At 38.6% G+C, this 11,373-nt stretch overlaps 1 non-coding gene across 1 annotated transcript; it reads left to right on the top strand.

Annotated features, from left to right (window-relative positions):
• The first annotated feature begins 426 nt into the window (after positions 1-426).
• On the top strand, positions 427-533 carry LOC128289516 (small nucleolar RNA R71). Its single transcript, XR_008279162.1, has one exon. It is a non-coding gene; the product is annotated as a small nucleolar RNA R71 (small nucleolar RNA).
• Positions 534-11,373: the final 10,840 nt, after the last annotated feature.

Raw genomic sequence — 11,373 nt, 5'->3', positions numbered from 1 at the left:
GACCACCCCACAAAAAATTGGGATGGTTCCTCCAACCTGCATTGTAAATGTTACTACAAGGGTTATTCTGAGGTCTAGAATTGTTACCCATAAAGTGGACTTGTTCTCCCTCGGTGCTGGGGTTGAAGGATGGATAGTCTGCATTGTGCATTACTCCTCCATTTGAATCACACCTCATCACTGGATGCATCTGAGTAGAATCATACAAACCATCAATCCTTTTATTGAATAGTTCTACCTGGTTAGATAGCATAGTGACCGCGTCGAGGTTGAAAACATCGGCTGCTTTTGTCGGCTTCATTCTCATGACTTGCCACTGATAGTTGTTTAGTGACATCTCTTCAATAAATTTGTAAGTCTCTTCAGGTGTTTTGTTGTTCAAGGTTCACACCGTTGTAAAAGGTCTGAACCTGTAACCATAAAGGTAACCCATGGTGAGGGCATCTTCTCAATAAATCCTTATATCTCTTCCATGCATCATAAAGTGTTTCTAAATCCATCTGCACAAAAGAAGAGATATCATTCCTCAATATAGTTGTTTTATCCGAAAAAAATATTTAAGCAAAAATTTTTCGGTCATTTGTTCCCAAGTAGTGATTGACCCTCGTGGTAACAAGTTCAACCACTATTTAGCCTTATTTCATAATGAAAAGGGAAATAACTAAAGGTGAATGACATCGTCAGAGAAGCCATTGATCTTAAAGGTGTCACAGAATTCCAAAAAATTTGTTAAATGAGTGTTTGGATCCTCATCCTGCAAACCATCAAACTGAACAAACTGTTGTATCATTTGAATCGTGTTAGGTTTTAGTTCAAAATTATTTTCAGAAACAGCAGGTCTAACAATACTCAATTCATTTCCTGTTAAAGTAGGCTTAGCATAATCACACATAGTACGAGGAGCAGGATTTTAATTTAGTGGATTTGCAGCAACTATAGGAGGTAGCGGATTATTAGGATTGTCCGCCATCTCTTCAGGTATATTGGTCACATCCTCTTGCTCTTCCTCTATATACTGTAGGCTTCGCCTTATTTCTCTTCAATTTCTGTGAGCTGTGCTTTCTATCTCACTGTCAAATAGCAAAGGTCCTAACGGGTTTCTTTTAGTCATAAATTAGAGATTCCTGCCAGAAGCAAATAACAGGGAGAAAAATTAGTAAATAAAAATAAAAACAAAAAATAAATTGCAATAAAAATAAAAATTGCTAAAGTAATAAAAATCAAGCGTTCCTAATATCTTAGACCTCAGCAACAGTGCCAAAAACTTGATGATCGTTTTATGACCTACTAAACTAGACTATGATCATGACTAAGGCAAGCGCACCTATCGAATGATAGTATTAGTTACGGTGAGTCTAGAGTATCGTATCCACAAGGACTAAAAGTACTAGTATTAACTATTTTTCTATTATTTAGCTTAAAATAAAAGGGATTTGTTTTAATCTAAATTTAACTAAACTAATTAACTAATGAATGTGACAGAGAGTGAAGAAAGTAATCGAATAACCAATAATAAAGACAATACCCAAGGAAGAATTCACCTAATGATTTATTCACTTGTCTTGATCAGTTGAAATCCCTAAATTATGTTAATATCTCTTTCGAGACTAAAAGCAACTGACTCTAGGTTGATTAATTGAAATCTCTTTCTAATTAAAACCCCTATTGTCGCATCAACTCGTTCTATAGATTCCCTTATTAAATTTGACTCTAATTCGGCAGATTTATGTCGCCCTATTTCTAGGGTTGCATGCAACTCCACTTAATTATGTGAGATTTAATCTTAAACAGGGACTTTTGCTCCACTGAATAAGCACATCAACTTGAATTAATCTCCTGAGAACATTAAGACAAGAATTAAAAAAAAACATAATTAAGAACAAGAACAAATATTTATCATTAAAATTAGAATATTAAATAACAAGATTCGTCTTACGTTTCATCCTCCCTAGGTATTTAGGGAGTTTAGTTCATAATGTAGTAGGAAAAATCTCAAAAATAGGAAAATAACAAAACATAAAGAAACCCAAAAACTTCGAGAGAAATTGAAGGGAGATCTTCAGTCTTGAAGGAGATCCTACTTCCGAGCTAAATCCGTTTGCGTTCTTCGAGTAATTCCTGTGTTCTACTCTGCGTCCCTACTTTGGTCCTCTTATTGTGTGTTTAAATAGACTTTGGAATGCCCAAAATAGCCCAAAATTAGCCTTTTTCGAGTAGAATTAAAATAGGTCTCTACAGGGACACGGCCATGTGGCACACCCGTGTAATGGTGCTCAGGCCGTATGCAATTCTAATATGGTTTTAAGTCAACACGACCATGGCACACGGGTGTGTGGTCTGCCCGTGTGTCTCACACGGGCGTGTGGTCTGCCCGTGTGTCTCACACGGGCGTGTCGGTTACCCTTGTGGGAGTGTCTGTGCCGTGTGTAGCATTAAAATAAACCTATTTTGTCCCTTTTTGGCCTTTTTCTTGCACTTTTCACTTTCCTATGCTCATCTGGTTATAAAACATGAAATTAAAGGATTAGGAGCATCAAATTCACTTAATCTTATGATAAATCATCCAAAAATATGTCAAGCATGGGATTAAAATATGTTACTTTTGAGGTTTATCACTTGGGCTTGGTATCACATGAGTATGTGGTACATATGAATGATGACATGCTAATGCTAAGAATGTGTTTTAAGAAAGGATGCTTAATCATTAAATCGATGTTATGGTATGTGTCTTTGATGTGTATAATTGTCTAATGGATTAAGGATAACAAAAGGCTTGAAAAATAACCTAAGTACTGGTCACACGGGCAGAGACATGGTCGTGTGTCTCAACCGTGTAGAGGACACGGCCTGGAGACATGGGCACGTGTCCAGGGCATGTAAAGTCTGTATCATTTTTGTGAGAATTTGATTCGTCACACGGCCTAGCACGTGGGCGTATGGCTTGGCCATGTAGTTCAATTTGTTTTGTTGACGTCATAAACAGAGAGTTACATGGCCTAAGGACATGGGCTTGTCGAGGGCACACGGGCGTGTCCCTATGTTACACGAGCGTGTGACCTGTTTCATGGAAAAGTTTTCTAAGTTTTTCTAAAAATTTCAAAGTTCTCAGTTTAGTCCCCAAACCACTTTTAATGCATGTTTTGGGCTTCGTGAACCAAATAAGGAATGAAACGCATGTGTTTGAATAGATTTGAATATGAAATTTTATGGTCCGATTTTGCATGTTTGTGTACGTTTAAGTCTGGTAATGCCTCGTACCTTGTTCCAACATCGGACACGGGTAAGGGGTGTTATAGGAGTGTCCCATTTCCAGATGGGCGTGTGACCCCTGTTTAGGACAAAAAAATTTCTAAAGTTCTCGGTTTAGTCCCGAACCACCTCTAATGCATGTTATAGGCCTCGTAGGCTCGTAATAGGAACATTGTGATTGATTATGAATGGTTTTAATTTGGGCGCAAATTTATAACCCGAAATTGTATGTTTGTTCATGTGATAAGTCAGGTAATGCCTCGTGCCCTGTTCCGACGTTGAATATGGGTAAGGGGTGTTACATTGGTTGTGTGAGACACACGATCGGGCTACACGGACATGCGTCCCCTGTATTTCGAAAAATTTTCTAAGTTTTTTGAAATTTTCCTGAGATATCGGTTAGTCCTGAACCACTTTTTAAAGCAAGTTTTAGGCCTCGTAGGCTTGTATTAAGGAGTTGACAAATGATTGTAAATGACTTGTATCTGAATTTGATAATTATGTGAGAAATGTATGTTCGATTGTGTTATAAGTTTGGTAAGGCTCTGTAACCCTATTTCGGCGACGGATACGGGTTAGTGGTGTTACACTTATGGCATGCCAACTATATCTAATGGATCCACCATGCTATAATGCCAATATAACCAATCAATCATAACATAATTTCAGTCAATAATGTGCTCAATTTAAAGTGCCAAAATGCATATGTGAATAATGTAACATAGCCTTTTTAACATCAAATTAAATCTAGCATACAAATTACCTATTATCAATGTTCATTTACCAATTGAAATATAAACATACCATGAACCAAAAACTCCAGTATACTTGCTTCGTTCACCAATATAATCAATCAAATCAAGCACATAAAATTACTTGATGTTCACTTACCAACACTGAACAAAAATTTCATCACTTAAACATTTATCAATAATCTTGCAAAATTAACCAACCAAAACTCAATTAAATATTTGCAATCAATAATTAATCATCCAATTAAGCATAAGTGAGGGTCAATTTACCAAATCGCCTTTCAATAACACTCACCCAACAACTAACACACACGCCCAAATATCTTTTTTGTAATGGGGTTGGTAACTCGATATCAGGCAAATCCAGGACCAAGGCACTAGCAAGAAATTAAACATATACTCAAGTATTTATAGAGAACAAATGATTATATGTTTGTGTATTTCAGAGGACACCTTACTCCTATCGGATATACTAATTTTGACTTCCAAACTTTTTGAGATTCGAGGAAATCAACATTGGGATATGTTTTTGTCCTAGGCGGAGGCGGGTCCATTGTGTGGAGAAGTGTAAAGAAAAATTGTAGTGTTGACTCCACTACAGAGGTCAAATATGTGGCTGCTTCTAAGGTTACCAAAGAAGCAATATTGCTTCGAAAGGTCTTCACGGAGCTTAAAGTTTTCCTTAATATGAAAAAGCTATGTGACAGCCCAAAATTGACCCTAGTCGGAATGTGGTTTCGGGACCACAAAACCGAGGCATAAAAATAATTAAAAATTTATTTTGATGCCTATAATATGTGTGTGCTCATGTATGACATTTTATGATGATTGATTTAGTGTTATAAAGGTGAATTCCACAAGAAAGGACTTAGTAGTGAACTTTGAAAGTACGATAGGGAAATGTGTGATGACTAATTAAAGCATGCATGCAAAATAATGGACTTGCATGTCAAATTCCCCTTTTACAAGTGATGGCCGCCATGACAAAGAGATATGGGTTAAACATGTCATGAAACATGTTTTGTTGGGCATTAGGGAGAAATAATAAACAAATAAGCATGGGTAAGAAAAGAATGAAAAAAAATGTGTGGAGAGAGTAGCATTCCCCATTGCTGCAGTGCAACCAAGAAGAGAAAACAAAAAATTTGTTCATCCTTGTTCTCTCCTTTTGGCCAAAAATACTAAGAGGAAGAAGAGATTTTGCTTCATTTCCTTTGTTTAGAAGAGATCTAGAAGGATATTTGGCTAAACTTGCATCAAGATTGAGGTATGTATGAGGTTGTGTTGGGAGTTTCATGCATGTTTTGGTTGCTAACTTGATGTGCATGTTAGCCATGGCTCAAATCTTTGTTATGCCATGGAAATGGCATTTGGCCAAAGTTGTTATGGTGATAAAGCCATTGCATGCTAAGTGTGAAGCTTGATGATGATGCATGCAATGATGGATTGTCTACTCTTGAGTAAGATTTTGAGTTTTCTTTTGTTAACCATGATTGAAGTGGAAAAGGGCATGATTGTCATATTCGCCATGATGCATTCATGAGCATGGTTCATGCTTCTTGCATGTTAGTTAAAATTTGTGTTTTGGATGGCTATGGACACCTTGAAATTCGGCCATGCTCATATATGTATATATATGTTTGCACATGATGTTTTGGTTGTGAACTAAGTGATGAATATGTTTGTTTAAAGAAGAAGATGTTGAAGAATGATTGTGAAATTGCAAGCACATTCGCCTAGCACACATATGAGTGCTTGATGCTATAATATAAGTTTTGAGCTACAATATGCAAAGCATTAACTAGTAAAATGCATGCTGTTTTTGTGAGGTATTAAGTGCATAATTGGCTTCAACATGGACATGAATATTCGGACTTGGGTAGCCTATTGAAGGCCTTAGCTTTTCCTTGATGCTCGAATAAATTGTATTGAATTGCTCGATGTAGTATAAAATGTGCATGACCATTGTGTATTCAAGCTAAAGGGTGGCCATATGACCATTTAAACTCCTTGTCATATTCGGCCATAAACTAGCACAATGAGGTTTTAATAAATTGAATTTGTTTGAATTAGCTCAAGAGCTAAGAGGGCCACAATTGGACAAGGGAAGAAAAAGTGATCGAATAGCCGTAAAAGCCGCTCGACAACATCCGAGGTAAGTCCTCAAGAAGTGACCTTACTTGAATTATGTGGAATGAAATATGGATATATTGATTATTGATTTATGTGTGTATGAGTATTCGAATGATACCGGGCTAAGTCCCGAAGGCGATTATGCTAGTGATTATAATTGTGTTTGAGCCTTAGTAACGAAAATGAAATATGTATGTCCAATAATTATTGATGTATGTGTGCATGAGAAATTGAATGATATCCTGCTAAGCCTCAAGACAATTATGCTGGAAATTATATCCGTGTTAAGACCAAGGCAATTGTGCTAGTGGCTACATCTGGCTAAGACCAAGGCATTCGTATGAAGTCATTCTATCCGGCTAAGACCAAGGCATTTGTGCACATGGTTATATCCGGTTATATTCAAGAATCTTGTAACACCCGAACCCGAGACCATCGCGGTGTCGGACACGAGGGGTTAACAAGCCAAGTTCACTTGTTTTGCCCATCCATTTGACATTTTCAGTGAGGTTGGAACACTAGGGGACTTTTCTTGCACACTTTGTTGACAAGCACGTAATGACCCAAGGGTTTGACACCGAATTACAAACTCGAAGAGACTCAATGGGCAAAGTCTTCTTGGATGCTAAGGTTTCACATATATATGAATGAGTAGAACCGTGGTCAATCAAAGCAATCACATTTGTATTGAAAAGAGTGAAAGTACGGTAATAACATCCGGAGAGGCAGCATCCTCGCGGCGTATGGCATAAGTCCTAGCAGAGCACGAGCCTCGAGATCGATGGTAGCATCTCTAGATCCTCTCGACCGCCATCGACATTGCCCATATTTCTAGGTGGCCTACCTCGAGCGATGGTAGCACCGGGTTTGCACTCGACTTACATTCTGCTCATGCATCCTTGGGCAATCCTTCATAAAGTGGTCGGCCGATCCACACTTATAGCAGAGCGATCACGAAACCAACAGCTCCCCGAATGCCATTTGCCACAATGTGGACACTCCGCCTCTCTCGGCGATCATTTCCACCACCGCGATCGAGGTGACTCGTGTGGTCACAGGGGTCGATCGCGTCCTCGTCTAGAAAAGCCCGAAATGCCTCTAGACCAGCTCGCATCATCTCGAAATCTCTTCGATGCTTGTTGAAGAGACTTTCCGAGGACCTCTTCGAATTCTCCAGTTCCCACATCAGCTTTTGTTTCTCCTTTCTAAGCTCTTGACTTTACAAGCTCGCTCAACAAGTACTACGAACTCTCGTATCTCGAGAATGCCAACAAACATCCTTATCTCATCATTCAGCCCATCCTCAAAGCGTTTACATAATAGCTTCGGACGAAATGCATTCTCGCAGCGTACCGGCTAAGCCTCACAAACTTTCGTTCGTAGTCGGTAACGGACATGGAACCTTGCTTAAGATCAAGAAATTCCTCCGCTTCGGTCGATGAATCTCGATCGATATACTTTTTCCGAACTCGGTTTGAAAGAATTCCCAAGTCACTTGCTCTTTAGGCACCACAAGTCGAGTACTCCACCAATAGTAGGCGGACTCGCGTAGCAAGGAGATGGTACACTTTAAGCACTCATCGGGTGTATGGGATAGCTCATCAAGCACCGGATAGTGTTATCTAACCAAAATTCAGCTCGCTCGGCATCATCATCATCCGTAGCCTTAAATTCAGTGGCCCCATGTTTTGAATCCTATCGATCGGGGCTTACTTGACCTTATTTGGTCAGTCACCGGAGGTATTGTAGGTCGGGGTTGCATTTGTCGGGAATGGAGGTTGTGGAACAACCGTGTTGGTTCGAATGTATTGATTAAACCATTCGCTCATCACACTATAAAAGGCTTGCCTAGCCTCGTCATTAGGATTGCTGGCCATAGGTTGAGAGTCCGCCGCGCTGTCCCCTTGCGCGAGCAGGCGCCACACTCTCCACATCATCAGCTATCGCTTTCGGTTGGGATCGGGATCCATTGCTACAAACAAACACAAAGTCGAATTGTCGAAATCATCACACTATCGATTCATCATTTAATGGCATGTATAGCTAGACCCCAAACACATCACGGTAGTCCTAGAATCGACTAAACCGTGGCTCGATACCAATAAATTGTAACACCCGAACCCGAGACCATCGCTGGTGTCGGACACGAGGGGTTAACAAGCCAAGTTCACTTGTTTTGCCCATCCATTTGACATTTTCAGTCAGGCTGGAATAGCTGCGTCACGGTCGCCTTAAAAATCATATCTCGAGTTTCAAAACTTGGAAACTGGTTTTGTAAATTTTCCCTGAATTTAGACTCATATATCCATCCATGGATTTATTTCTAGAATTTTTGGTTGGGCCAATTGGTACAGTTTATTAGTTAAAGTCACCCATGTTACAGGGATCGACTGCTCTGACCTTCGCGCGGTATAACTTGAATATCTCTCTGTACAGGGCTTTAATGCTGGTTTCGTTTGTTCCTAATGAAACTAGACTCAAAATGGAATCTGTACATATAAGGTATGTCTCCTAATTATTTTTGGATAATTTATAGTAAATTTTTAAAGTTGCGACAGGGAACCCAGAAACTGTTCTGGCCCTGTCTCACAATAGCTTTAATATATCTTAACATGTAACTCCTATGACCATTTTGTTTCTTCCATATGAAAATAGACTCATCAAGGTTCATTTACATAGCTTATTCACTATTTAATTCCATTCCTACGAATTTTGGTGATTTTTCACATTCACGTCACTGCAGCTGGCAGCATCTGTTTTTAAGGTAGGTCTTACCTATTTGGTAGTCTCCATGAACCAACTAGTCTTGCCATACATAGGTTCATATATGATCATTTTAACCATGCCAATGGCTGATCATATGACCAACATTCCCATTTCCAAGCCATAGCCACATCATGACACCAAATATATACATACAAACCACAATTAGTCTAAGTTCATGCTTCCCTTTTCGAGCCATTTTCGCATGGCCGTACATACTTACATCACAACATATTTAACAAACAAGGGGTAGTCCTATACATGCCATTTCAAGTTCAACCAAAAATTTATACCAAAATGGAGGCTTGATAGTGTGGATGACTTCGACTTCAACGATCCCAAATCCGATTGCTTGAGCGAAATCTAGAAACTGAGAGCCAAAGCAACGGGGTAAGCATTTTATGCTTAGTAAGTCTCAAGGAATATAATCAACTCTAATTACAGCAATACATTCACATAGCCAAATGCATCATTTCATTAATACACATTCTTACTTCACACTTCATCATTATATAATTTCACAAAGTATCAATCAATTCAATAACTGAAATTCATTAGTCGATTGAGCGAATGTTGCTCAAACATGTCGACTTTCCAATGCACATATAAACGTACCTCATTCTTTGGGCTTTTTGAGTGTACTCATTGAATTTATTACAGCAACCAACACTCACCTCCAGCCCAAGATTCTTCGGAATATAACCGGATATAACCATGTGCACAAATGCCTTCGGGTCTTAGCCCGGATAGAATGTCTCGCACGAATGCCTTCGGGTCTTAGCCCGGATGTAGCCACTAGCACAATTGCCTTCGGGTCTTAACCGGATATAATTTCCAGCATAATTGTCTTCGGGATTTAGCCCGGATATCATTCAATTTCCCATGAACACATACATCAATTATCATTGGACATACATAATTCATTTTCGTTACTAAGGCTCAAACGCAATTATAGTCACAAGCATATTCGCCGGGACTTAGCCCGGTAGAATTCAAATACTCATGCATACATAATCAATAATCAATACACATCCATACTTTATTTCACACAATTCAAGTAGGGTCACTTCTTGAGGACTTACCTCGGATGTTGTCGAACGGCTTTTTCGGCTATTCGATCACTTTATCCTTCCCCTTGTCCAATTGTGGCCCTCTAAGCTCTTGAGCTAATTCAAACAAATTCAATTTATTAAAACCTCATTGTGCTAGCTTATGGCCGAATATGACAAGGAGTTTAAATGGTCATTTGGCCACCCTTTAGCTTGAATACACAATGGTCATGCACATTTTATACTACATCAAGCAATTCAATACAATTTATTCGAGCATCAAGGAAATGCTAAGGCCTTCAATAGGCTACCCAAGGCCGAATATTCATGTACATGTTGAGGTAAATTTTGCACTTAATACCTCACAAAAACAGCATGCAATTTACTAATTAATACTTTGCACATTGTGGCCCAAAACTTATAATATAGCATCAAGCACTTATATGTGTGCTAGTAGAATTGTGCTTGCAATTTCACAAGCATTCTTCCACATCTTCTTCTTTAAACCAATATATTCATCACTTAGTTCATAACCAAAACATCATGTGCAAACATATATATACATATATGAGCATGGCGAATTTCAAGGTGTCCATAGTCATCCAAAACACAAATTTTAACTAACATGCAAGAAGCATGAACCATGCTCATGAATGCATCATGGCGAATATGACAATCATGCCCCTTTTCAACTTCAATCATGGTTAAACAAAAGAAAACTCAAAATCTTACTCAAGAGTAGACAATCCATCATTGCATGCATCATCATTAAGCTTCACACTTAGCATGCAATGGCTTTATCACCATAACAACTTTGGCCAAATGCCATTTCCATGGCATAACAAAGATTTGAGCCATGGCTAACATGCACATCAAATTAGCAACCAAAACATGCATGAAACTCCCAACACAACCTCATACATACCTTAATCTTGATGCAAATTTAGCCAAATCACCTTCTAGATCTCTTCTAAACAAAGGAAATGAAGCAAAATCCTTCTTCCTCTTAGTATTTTCGGCCAAAAGGAGAGAGCAAGCATGAACAAATTTTTTTTGTTTCCTCATCTTGGTTGCACGGCAATGGGGTATGCTACTCTCACACACATTTATTTTTTTCATTCTTTTCTTACCCATGCTTATTTGTTTACTATTTCTCCCTAATGCCCAACAAAACATGTTTCATGACATGTTTAACCCATATCTCTTTGTCATGGCGGCCATCACTTGTAAAAGGGGAATTTGACATGCAAGTCCATTATTTTGCATGCATGCTTTAATTAGTCATCACCCTTTCCCTATCGTATTTTCAAAGTTCACTACTAAGTCCTTTCTAGTGGAATTCACCTTTATAACACTAAATCAATCATCAAAAATGTCATACATGAATACACACATATTATAGGCATCGAAATAAATTTTAAATTATT

This window comes from Gossypium arboreum, chromosome 2 (assembly GCF_025698485.1).
Source record: "Gossypium arboreum isolate Shixiya-1 chromosome 2, ASM2569848v2, whole genome shotgun sequence".
NCBI lineage: Eukaryota > Viridiplantae > Streptophyta > Magnoliopsida > Malvales > Malvaceae > Gossypium > Gossypium arboreum.
The sequence above is the reverse complement of the archived record's forward strand: the minus strand, read 5'-3'. Positions and strand labels throughout refer to the sequence as shown.